This window comes from Tachypleus tridentatus, chromosome 8 (assembly GCF_004210375.1).
Source record: "Tachypleus tridentatus isolate NWPU-2018 chromosome 8, ASM421037v1, whole genome shotgun sequence".
NCBI lineage: Eukaryota > Metazoa > Arthropoda > Merostomata > Xiphosura > Limulidae > Tachypleus > Tachypleus tridentatus.
In genome coordinates, this window is record NC_134832.1 from 81,097,673 (window position 1) to 81,109,946 (window position 12,274).

The following is a 12,274-nucleotide window of genomic DNA, read 5'->3' on the forward strand; positions in this document are numbered from 1 at the left end:
CAGTATTAAAACTCATATTACGTTCAAGGCGTAATCTTGATCTAAAACGGACAAAATAAGATAATATTCAATTTTGTAGAATTAAATAATACCAACATGAACAAAATCCAGAATTCAACAAAAAACACTTAATTAAAGAAACACCAGCTGTAATCACATTAAACTGTAACTCACATTAAACAAAAGTTAAATATAGGATGATAATTAAAACTAACATATAAAAAATTGCTGTTAGCGCAAAGCTACAATGTACATGTTCAAAAAGAACATTTATGCGTCAAATTACAAATACATTTTACTGAGCATGGAACAAACTGAAATCCGGGGTACCACAAAAATATGACTTAAATTAAATTGGATATGGTATCGATTAAATTAGTTATCGTCATTAGATTCCATCTAGGAACATAGGGCCGCAATCGCTTGCGGATTCTTCAACAAGTATTTAAGTGAGTAGGTTGTTAGATCACTGCACCGAGCCGTCCATAATTTAGCAGTGTAAAACTAGAGGGAAGGCAGCTAGTCATCACCACCCACCGCCAACTCTTGGGCTACTCTTTTACCAACGAATAGGCCCCCCAGTGGCTCAGCGGTATGTCTGCGGACGTACACGCTAAAATCCGGGTTTCGATACCCGTGGTGGGCAGAGCACAGATAGCCCATTGTGTAGCTTTGTGCTTAATTCAAAACAACAACAACAACAACCAACGAATAGTGGGATTGACCGTCACTTTATAACGCCCCCACGGCTGGGAGGGCGAGCATGTTTGGCGCGACTCGGGCGCGAACCCGCGACCCTCGAATTACGAGTCGCACGCCTTACGCGCTAGGCCATGCCAGGTCCGTCGATTAAATTAGCTGATATATAAAAAGTTAAAAAACAAATCGAGCTTAGATTTAAAATAGTAGTTATAAGTTATTATTGAAAAATGGGTAAAAATAAAATGAACGAAATTTAATACATAGTATTAAAAATGGAACGCAACTGAATCACATTTAAAAGTAAACTAAATATAATTAGGTATAAGTCGTAAATAGGTTTAACATGAATAATCAGCAAATAATGATGTAACAAATCTGAACATATAGAAACGTAAAATTGGATAAAATTAAAAATGTCCTAGCAGGGACAAATAGTTAGAGTGCTCGACTCGTAATCTGATGGTCGCGGGTTTGAATCCCCCTCACACCAAACATGCTCATCTATTTAATCGTGAGGGCGTTATAAAGTAACGATCAATCCCATTATTCTTTGGTAAAAGAGTAGCCTAAGAGTTGACTGTGGGTATTGATGGCTTGCTGCCTTTCCCCTTGTCATACACTACTAAATTAGGGACGGCTAGCACAGATAGCCTTCGTGTAGCTTTGCGCGAAATTCCAAAGCAAACAAAATTAAAAATAAATACATCAGACACAGGTTCTGAACTGAAAGTAGAGTGAAATATACAAAACCTTATAAAGTGTAAATAAAATCGAAAATATTGTAACAAATTTCTAGAACTGGACAGAAAAAAAAAAAGAGAGATTTAACTGAAGGGTACAATAAACCATCAGTTTAAATAAAACGTATTTAATAAGAAAAGGTACATCATTACAATGATTTTTTGTTTAATTGTTGAATTTCGTCCAAAGCTATTTGAGAGCTATATTCCTTAACAGTTCTTAATTTTGAAATGGTAGACGAAAGGAAAGGTGGCTAGTCAACATCATCCATCACCAGCTTTTAGACACCTATTTTACAAAGGAATAGTAGGACTGACCACTACATTATAACGTTCCCATGGCCGAAAGGCTGAGCATGTTAGGTGACGGACTCGAACCCGCGAGAATGAGTCGAGTACCACTAGGTCATACAAGTACTTCTTACAATAAACTCAGTGCTATGTTCAGTAGAGATCTCTTCTAGGCCAATCATCATTTCTTCAGTATCAGGTTCTTGTTTCTCTGACTGTGTCATCCACGGTTTACTGCAGTGGTCCAACATCGTTTGTCACAATTCTCAAATTTCTTTCTGTATTGCTGCCTGGTTCTGTGAATGTTGTCTCACTTTTCTATATCCCTGGTCGCAGGATGATTGTGGAGTTCAAGTGGGCGCTGAGGTTGGTAGTTGTCAGTGAGTAGATGTTTGGTTGAAATCTACAAGGTTTCTCTAACAGTAACAAAAGATAATGTATAACATAGACTTTGAAGGAAGGACGCTTTTTCTTCTTTTTACTTCTTTAACCCTTAGAAGTTGAAATATTGTGGTCCTGTTGAAGGTATGTTTATTTGTTTGTTTTTAGAATTTCGCGCAAAGCTACACGAGGGCTATCTGCGCTAGCCGTCCCTAATTTAGCAGTGTAAGATTAGAAGGAAAACAGCTAGTCATCACCACCACCAACCACCTATCCTTGAGCTACTCTTTTACCAACGAGTGGATTGACCGTCACTTTATAACGCCCCCACGGCTGAAAGGACAAGCATTGTTTGGTGTAACGGAAATTCGAACCCGGAACTCTCGAATTACGAATCGAGTATATAAAAAATTCAAGCATTTATTTTAGAGTAAAAATATTTTGAAGGTGTCTCGAATTGTAAACTTTTATTCGTAATAGAGTATATGAAATTTATGTCAACAAACTTTAGAAAATATTATAGGGCAATTTGTTTATTTTCCTTTTACATAATATTTTCCTACATAAAATCATTTTTGCCCTTTTGTTGCTAAATTTTATAGTATTGCTAAAGAAAAGCCAATTATTTCACAGGAATTAAAAAAGAAACAAACAAGTACAGTGCCAGTGTCTTGATAGTGGAAGCGATCCCACCACACAGTACGTCATAGATACGACTATAAAACACAATTTACATCTGTTTGTTAACAGCCATTAAAAATGTAAAAGCAAGGTAACAACATTAACCTATTCAGTGTCGTAGACGAGATAACTCGCCCAAACCGATCGGTAACACAGTGTCACGGACGAGTTAATTCGTCATCAATAAAACCTAACTTCAACGCTAGATGTCAGCACCATACATGCATTTGACCTATTTACAAAATTGTTTCACTTTCGATCCAAAATGGCGTCACGAAAAAGTTACAAAATGAAGAAGCATTAGAGAAGAAGCATAATTCTTTAATATAAATTTAATGGACAAGAAGAAATCGACATCATCTGCTTTCAATAATCAGAAGATATATAAACTCTAAAATTATTTCAGTGAGGATAGAAGATGCATGTGCTAAGAAGCTTCAGCAACAAAATAATCACAAAGATACAGTAATGCAGCCACTGATCATTTTGAAAGTCACTGCTTTTAAGAATTAAAGTTGAAATGTATGTATTCATTCAATTTGAAACTGGATGATTGTAACTTGTATATATAACATGTGCCTTGTGTTGCCAATCATGGGCTAAAATAATCTTAATACACTAAAATAATATGTAGAATGTTTAAGCAGGGAAAGAAGCGAACATTTTAATTGTTATTTTGTTTACTAGTTCAATAGCACATTGTTATGTGTATGATATGCAGAATTAAAATATAGACTAAGTCTTCAGAAAAAAGGTAATATACACACAAACTGTTGCATAGCTATTTATTTAAATTCCACTGTTGAAGAGTTGAGAACATGGGTAGAAATTAAGTTTGTTTGTTTATGAATTTCGCTTCAAGCTACACTAGGGCTAACTGCGCTAACTGTCCCTGATTCAGTAGTATAAGACTAAAGAGAAGAAAGCTAGGCATTACAACACATCGATAACTCTTGGGCTACTCTTTTACCAATGAATAGTGGGATTGGCCCTCATATCATAATGGCTTTACAGCTGAAAGAGCGAGCATGTTTAGTGTGATGGAGATTCGAACTCGCGACCTTCATATTACGAGTTGAGAGCCTTAACTATCTGACCATGCGAGGCCAGGTATTAACTTACCTACTACTTTCTGCTATTTACTTAATATGTATTGCTAAAATGATAGTAGTATTGGACTATAGATTGGAAGGTCCACAGTACAAGCCATGATATGGTGTCAAACACATTTCGTAATTTCAATCGTGGAGATGTTATAGGTATGAAAAACAATTTCGCTGTTCATTTAAGAGTAACCACATTGGTTTGCTCAAGATAACTCGGTTATCTAGATGTTTCAAAACATATTTGCTTCAGTTGACTTGGGAAAACAACTTCTTCCTGTATTGTAAATTACTTGCCTGAATTTACTTGCATGTTATCACGTATTACATATGCTACATGGGTGAGAGAATTTTTGGCGTTTCAGTATGATCCTGATCATGGTTTTGTATTATACTTTTTCGGAACACAAGCTGGGAATTCGGAGCACTGTCAAATAAAACCAAAACATGGGTTTGTTTTGAATTTCGCGCGAAGCTAATCTTTTACCCACGAACAGATTTCCAGTAGAGCGAATAACCACCACTTTTAACACAGGGTAAAGTATAACTTTAGCAAGTGTTATACTTAATTTAACATCAGTGTTTATATCCCGTGGTTATTAGTCGCGCAAAAAACAAATTTGATCGAAGTTTACATTCATATTTAAAGATAAATATTAGTTATTTTGTTTACGTATAGGAAACGTCTTTAAAGAATTCGGAACGATCCATGCTACTGAATGGCAAAATGAAACGTTGAAGTAGCATATTATTGTATTATAAACGTGATCGTATTGAATTAAATAATCGTTATTCCCACCCCACTGAAAAAAAAATTTAAAAACTAACAAATTTCAAGTTTTCGTACATTTAGCTTTGTTGCTATTGTAAAGTTTTGTTCATATTTCTTGAGTGTAGGGAATTACTTGTAGTGTTGGAAGAAGTAAATTAAAGGCAATGTTTCAATTAATCCGTGAGAAGTATAATATGTGAAGAACAGAATTTTCATTCTCAAACCTAGTGGCTAAGGTGTTTGTCCATTGGTGACGGGTTCGAATCCAATCGCCGAATGTCAGCGCTCTTTAAAACGTCATTATAATGTGACGCTAAATCACACTATTCATTGGTAAAAAAAAGATAGCCCAAGAGTTGGTGGTGAGCAATATTGACTTTCCCACTAGTTTTATTACTTCAAAATTAGGTATTGTTATGATATCAGGTGTAAGAAACATTGGTTGAAATTGTAAGAGGTGAGAATTTGGTTTGTCTTTAGAAAATTATTGGAGCGAACTAGTAGTGTCCGTCTTCCTAACTTCAGTTGGTAGGGTGATTTCAAAACCTTTTATAGTATGAAACATTATAATCCAATATACAGATAACAGGTCAGGTTTAGTTTGAATTTCGCGCAAAGCTACTCGAGGGCTATCTGCGCTAGCCGTCCCTAATTTAGCAGTGTAAAACTAGATGGAAGGCAGCTAGTCATCATCACCCACCGCCAACTCTTGGACTACTCTTTTACCAACGAATAGTGGGATTGACTGTTATATTACAACGCCCCACAGCTGAAAGGGCGAGTATATTTGGTGCGACGAGGATTCGAACCCGCGACACTCAGATTACGAATCGAGTGCCTTAACCATCTGGCCATGCCGGGCCGGAAGGTCAGAAAGATTGTTTCAACACAAGTTTGAGAAAGAAATATAAAAAGTAGGATTTCAGTGAAAAAGAAAGAAGGGAAATCCAGGAAATGAGAGAGAGAATGAGTAACCGAGAGAGGAAAAGAAAGAAAGTGATAAGTTATAAACAAAATATATTTTTAAATTTAGATGTTTTGATTACCAGTAATAATCAGTAATTTGATATTTGTACATGGATATGAGTCAATTCCTAATAGGAATAAGTTCATTCTTAATATATTTGATCGATATGAGAAAGGAAAGAGATATGTGAGTGTAGTACGATCGTAACAAGGACTGTTAGCGCAGATAACTATCGAGTAGCTTTATGCGCGCCCCCGCTAGTACAGCGGTGAGTTTACGGAATTACAACGCTAAAATCAGGGGTTCGATTCCCTCGGTAGGCTCAGCAGATAGCCCGATGTGGCTTTGCTATAAGAAAACACACAGGTTTACGCAAAATTCAACAATCTATGTAGTGCACGTTTTTTTGCTTCATTCAATTATATCGCGTTAAGGCGTGCGCTTCGTAATCTGAGGGTCGCGGGTTCGCGCCCGAGTCGCGCCAAACATGCTCGCCCTCCCAGCCGTGGGGGCGTTATAATGTGACGGTCAATCCCACTATTCGTTGGTAAAAGAGTAGCCCAAGAGTTGGCGGTGGGTGGTGATGACTAGCTGCCTTCCCTCTAGTCTTACACTGCTAAATTAGGGACGGCTAGCACAGATAGCCCTCGAGTAGCTTTGTGCGAAATTCCAAACAAACAAACAATTCAATTATATCTATAATGTTATGTGTTTTAGCCCGTATTACACAGTCTATAAAAAAATAAAAATTGCTGTTTATGAGCAGTGATTGTACTAACTTTGTGTATGGTGTGGGTAAGCGACGGCGCTTTTGTTGTTGCTGAAATTGACAGATAAGCTGTATATATATTATTAAGTAGTTCCTTCGTCTCCCATTTTCCTTTCACGTTAAGACTCCTTGGTGCGTGACACTTGAAGATTGGCACTAATAACGCACACAGTCTTGGTATATAGCAGTACACTGGTTGAGAATAATGTCCATTGTAGCAGTCTCTATTTGATGCTGGCTCTGATAGAAAGACAGGCTACGTTTTTATGTTTTAAAATAAGTGTTTGGATGAATTTCTAGTCAGTTTTTCATAGTAACTGAGATGTAAACATATCCCTATTTTCCCAAGAAAGTTTTACTTTCCAAAATCTCATTCAAACACGTAAGAAATATGTAAAACCCTCTTTCTGTTTTTCATGTCTTATGTAATAAGCTATTGAATAAAAAATTTAAGACACTCTAGAGTTAGTCTGATTTGTCGTAATTTTAGCAAATCAGTTAATACACTAAATTAGAGCAATTTTTATCTAAAACTGTTATAGACTGTGTAATATGAGCTAAGACATGGAACAGTATTGATGTAGTTGAATAAAGTAAAGAAACGTGTTTCGTTTAGATTACAATCAGTTGTAACTGGAGAGAAGTTATACTGTTGTTTGGTTTAAGGAAGACGATTTAATTTGAAAAGAGAGATAAAGCACCTGTGGTTTATTGCTGTAAAAAGGGAAGCCATTCTGAAAACTCAAATATTTATTTCACTCGATACTTCTTAGTAAAAAACAACAACACAGATTCGTTAAGTGAGATTCTTCAGTCATAAACCCTATGTGCATCTATTTTAAATTATATGTACAAAAAGTAAACTAGATTATGATAAATGAATTTTTCTCATTACATTACTTCATGTTTTTACTTGTCAACTGACTTAATATATCTTGCAAGACATGTATGTTTACTGTTTAAACCACAACTTCAACCAAAGCAAAGAAGAAAAACAAGAAAAGAACTCTAACCAACAAAAGCACCAAATAAGTTTGTAGACGAAACTTCTCTGGAAACTTTTCTAAAGTTTACGATTAAACAAATGTTAGGTTGATTGGTTTGAAACACAAACTTAACAAAAAAGCTTTCTAGTGCTGTCAAGAGTCCTATGTATATAGGAAAAGAAACTGACAGAATAACAAATATTTGTTTAGTACATAATCCAATATATACACCAGTCAAAGGAACACAGTCTCTTCGAACAAGAGACATTTAATCGGTATCTCAAAAAGCAAGTTGCATAAAATCTAGTTCTATAAAACGATTTCATCTGAATGGGAGACAAAAAACTAGTGGTTTTACTGTTGAAAAAAATGAAGCTAATGAAATCAAACAGCAGAGGTTAGAGTACGCCAACGAGACTGGTTTAGTAAGAGATCCTCTAGAGAAAACGAATCCTGATTGTGTATGAACTGGTAGAATTAACGAAAATTATACCATAAATTGATATTTATTTTTAATATTGTAAAACTGCACAGCAATCTATCCGAACTACGATTGTACAGAACAACCTTTCTATCTCTTTATATCGTCTTCAGGTTGACAAAGAGACGGAGATGTCGCACTTTATCTCACATATAAGTATTAGAAACACTGCTAAAATACTTAAGCATTGCAATTAATTCACCCTAAGCTGTAATATTTTAGTGTCTGCGAGATAAGTAGTGAAACAGATATTTTAAAGGTAGTGTAAAAAATAACAAAAAGGAAAATATAACAAGTTGAAAAATAAACGAAAAATAACTAGCTATTGCAAATTAAGAGCATTAAACTTGTTCTTAGAAGAAATATGATAACAAATAATTTATGAAACCGTGAAATAACTTTGTAACAATGTATTCTTTGTTTTTCTTCTCGATATTTCAAACACGTTATGTTATTTCTACATTTTCAGTAACGTATTTTAGTAACTTGCTTTAATTTCAGATAACACACAGGAGACGTTTTTAAAGATGAATCAGTTGATGCGAGAGTAAACTAGTTATTCGTTAGGAATATTTTTCGTTCATTGCAACGCTATTGACCTTGGACGTATAACTTAACCATCCATTTATGTTATTCTATATACCTGTTTGAAAATCGAAGCAAGGTAAGAGAAGGACTAAGGTTTGTTTGAAGTAGAGTGAAAGTGCCTAAAGGATTATGATAATAACTTCCAATCAGAGCAGCTATGTGCTTAGAGAGACACTAAAAATAAATCTGGCCATCATTATACCTAATTAAACATACATTTATTAGATTTTACTTATGAAGATTAGAGCTGTCTTCATTCTTAGCGATAATTCCGGCCTAATCTCAGTAATATGCCAGGAGGTTTTTCCTTTATTTTTGTTTGTTTTGAATTTCGCACAAACCTACACGAAGATTATCTCCGATAGTCGTTCCTAATTTGGTAGTGTAAGACTAGAGGGAAAGCAGCTAGTTGTTACCGGCCACCAACGAATAATGGGACTGACCGTCTTATTATAACACCCCCACAGCTGAAACGATGATCATATTGGATGCGACTGGGACTCGAACCCGAGACCTTCAGATTACGATTTAAGCCTCTTAACCACCAGTCTTATTTAACTATCCCGTCTAAAAAACGTTTAGAGTTGGCTACAGAAAGTAATAATGTCCAGTCTTCCATGAAAGCCGAAAAATAAAAAGCCGAAAGTTCTATAAAATTCATAATACATAACATGTAAAGTAAATGTAATACGATAAAAAAGCAATCATAAATACTAACTAACCTAATGACGCTATGCCGAATTTTTGAGAGTTGTTACATAGTTAGCACTAAGTATGCATAAAGAGAATTTAAACTAATGGGAGGTGTTTGTTTATTTGTTTTTGAATTTTTCGCAAAGCTAAATGAAGCCTATCTGCACTAGCCGTCCCTAATTTAGGAATTTAAGACCCTCAGATCACGAGTCAAGCACCCAAACTACCTGGCCATGCCGGACCTCCAATCGGAGATACTGTTTGTTTGTTTTTGAAAGTCGCTCAAAGCTACACGAGAGCTATCTGCGCTAACCCTCCCTAATTTAGCAGTGTAAAACTAGAGGGAAGGCAGCTAGTCATCACCACCCACAGCCAACTGTTGGGTTGTGCCTTTTACCAACGAATAGTGGGATTGATCATCACATTATAAAGCTCCCACGGCTGAAAGGGCGAGCATGTTTGGTGAGACGGGGACTCACACCCGCGACCCTCGGATTACTAGGCCTAATCGGAGATAAAACCCGGTAGTGGTTAATATACTTAAGTTATTTGCTGTAACTAGTACGACGAAGAAATTTTAACTTATTGAATAAGATGAGTGAAGAAAAACATGTAACAAAACTTATTGTCGATGACCATATTTAGGTGTGGAAAATTTATAATTTATTATGATGAACAAATTCTAATGTATTTAATAAGGTGTGAGAAGTAAAGAACGGTAACAAAACTTGTTTTGAATGATTCATAACTGGGATTCGGAATTTTATAATTTTAAAATTTAAGGTGTCTGTTTTATTGCAAAACTTTAAAATTGAATTTGTGATTAATAATGGTACATCTAAATCTAAATAGTTTGCCTTATTTTTAGTGAAAGAACGTTTTTAGACTCTGTACATATATAATTAAATGCATGTGGTTTTAATTTTGAATTGTGAGTTGAAAGAAATTATGCTATTAAGTATAATTTACTTCAAAGAAGTTATAAGTACTCGTGATAACCTATAATAAACATTTATTTTATGTATGGGTTAAATGTGCCAAGAAATAAGGAAATATCATGAAAAGAAAACCATAGTATATGTAGCATATTAACGAGATTCAGTTATGGTTCAAATACTTGTAGATATAATGTTAGACGAATCATACTGTGTATATAAATATAGGAATTATTTTAACTAGAAGTTCCTCCCGTATGTCAGTGGTAAGTTTACAAACTTACAACGATAAAATAGAGAGCTCGATTCTCTGTAGGTAATCTATTGTGTAGCTAAAAACTCAAACAATCGAACATATTTAAAAATTAAGTACTCATATATAACTATTTTCTATTAGTAGCAAAAAATATTGTGTAAATATGTTATTCAAATTCAGATTAGTAAAATGAAAGTGGATTACAATAAAGTGGTATTAAAACATGTAGTGTTTAGTATAGCGTGTTTAATTAATGGAACTTAGGATATGGGAATAAAATATAATTTATTTTTGATTAATCATGATTATGTACAAGGACATATTTTACTCTGTGTAAAAAAAAGCACGCAATCTTAGGTTCTTCCTTCTAGTCGTACGTTCATAAACGAGAATAAAACATATAAGATTGTTTAATTTACCAGTTTTATATCACAACCTATTAATGAAGGTTGTAAAGATATTTGTGAGTGGGTGTGTGTGCACCATGCTTGAAAATAAGATCACTTTTGTTTGTTGGTCTAATGGAGTTCGGTGAACACATTTTTAATGACTGAAGCACTTTCCACACTTTTTTTTTATTAACAATTCTAACGTAGTTTTTGAAAACTTTTAATGAACCATGGCTATTCATATAATGGGCTTCAACATAGAACGATTTTTGTACACTCCACTGAAAGCAATAATCATAAAATATACATCTTATCAGCGAGAGGGTGATCATGAAAAATGAAATTATTGTGGATAGTGAGTAAAATGTGGAATACTTATTTCAATTGTATGGAAAAAATGATTTAATATATATATATGCATGCAAAAGTACCCGTCCCAAGTGACGAGATTAGTTTAAATTGTTTCACAGACTTCGATAAGGTTAACTGGGTAACACTTCTTGTTTCGTATAGAGCCAAACTATATATATATATATATATACATATAAACACACAGCGTCGGGAATTATATTGAGCATTTCAGTTATGCTAAGAGCAGTTCAACAATATTATGCGATTAATCTATATTTTTATTCGTTAAGTTACGTCACATTTTGAAATGTGAACGATAGTGTGATTATTCCGAAAAATTTGGCACGGCATGGCTAGGTGGTTAAGGCACTTGACTCGTAATCTGAAGGTCGCGGGCTCGAATCTCCGTGACACCAAACATGCTCTCCCTTTCAGCCGTGGGGGCGTTATAATGTGACGGTCAGTCCCTTTATTCGTTTGTAAAAGAATAGCCTAACAGTTATCGGTTGGTGGTGATGACTGGCCTCCTTCACTCTAGTCTTACACTGCTAAAATATGGACGGCTAGCGCAGGTAACCCTCGAGTAGCTTTGCGCGAAATTCAAACCAAATTAGAATAACCTGCTTTGGAAATAAAATTTTGTGTCAACATTATTCATGTCTGTTTTCTCGTCTAGAAACTAAGGTACGATTTTCATATCAGAATTTTCGCGCAAAATAGTTAAACAAACTATTTTGAAGTCCCCTAGTGGCACAGCGGTATGTTTGCGGATTCACACTGCTATAAACCGGGTTTCGATGCCCATGGTGGGCAGAGCACATATAGCCCAGTGTTTAATTTCAAACAAACTAAGTTTGAGCTGATAAAGAAGAAGGAAGTCTGCTAACTAATAAATAGTATCTGCAATCTGTTCTTTCCGTACACTTATCTGACTGGTCGTAATTCTTATAACGTATCCATGTCTCCAAAATACAGATAACATTTCTGCAGCAAAGACGGTGCTCGACTAACCAACCCTTACGTTCACAGTTTGGACACGATAATAACTGGGCCACGTCCAACTCTTACAAGATTGTAATGTAATCCTAGTGTTTATACGTGGATGGTGTGCTATTAAACCTTTTTTCACGAAGTGCAGAGATGCCAACCATTACGATTTTGGTGTATACATTACGAATATACGCTCATA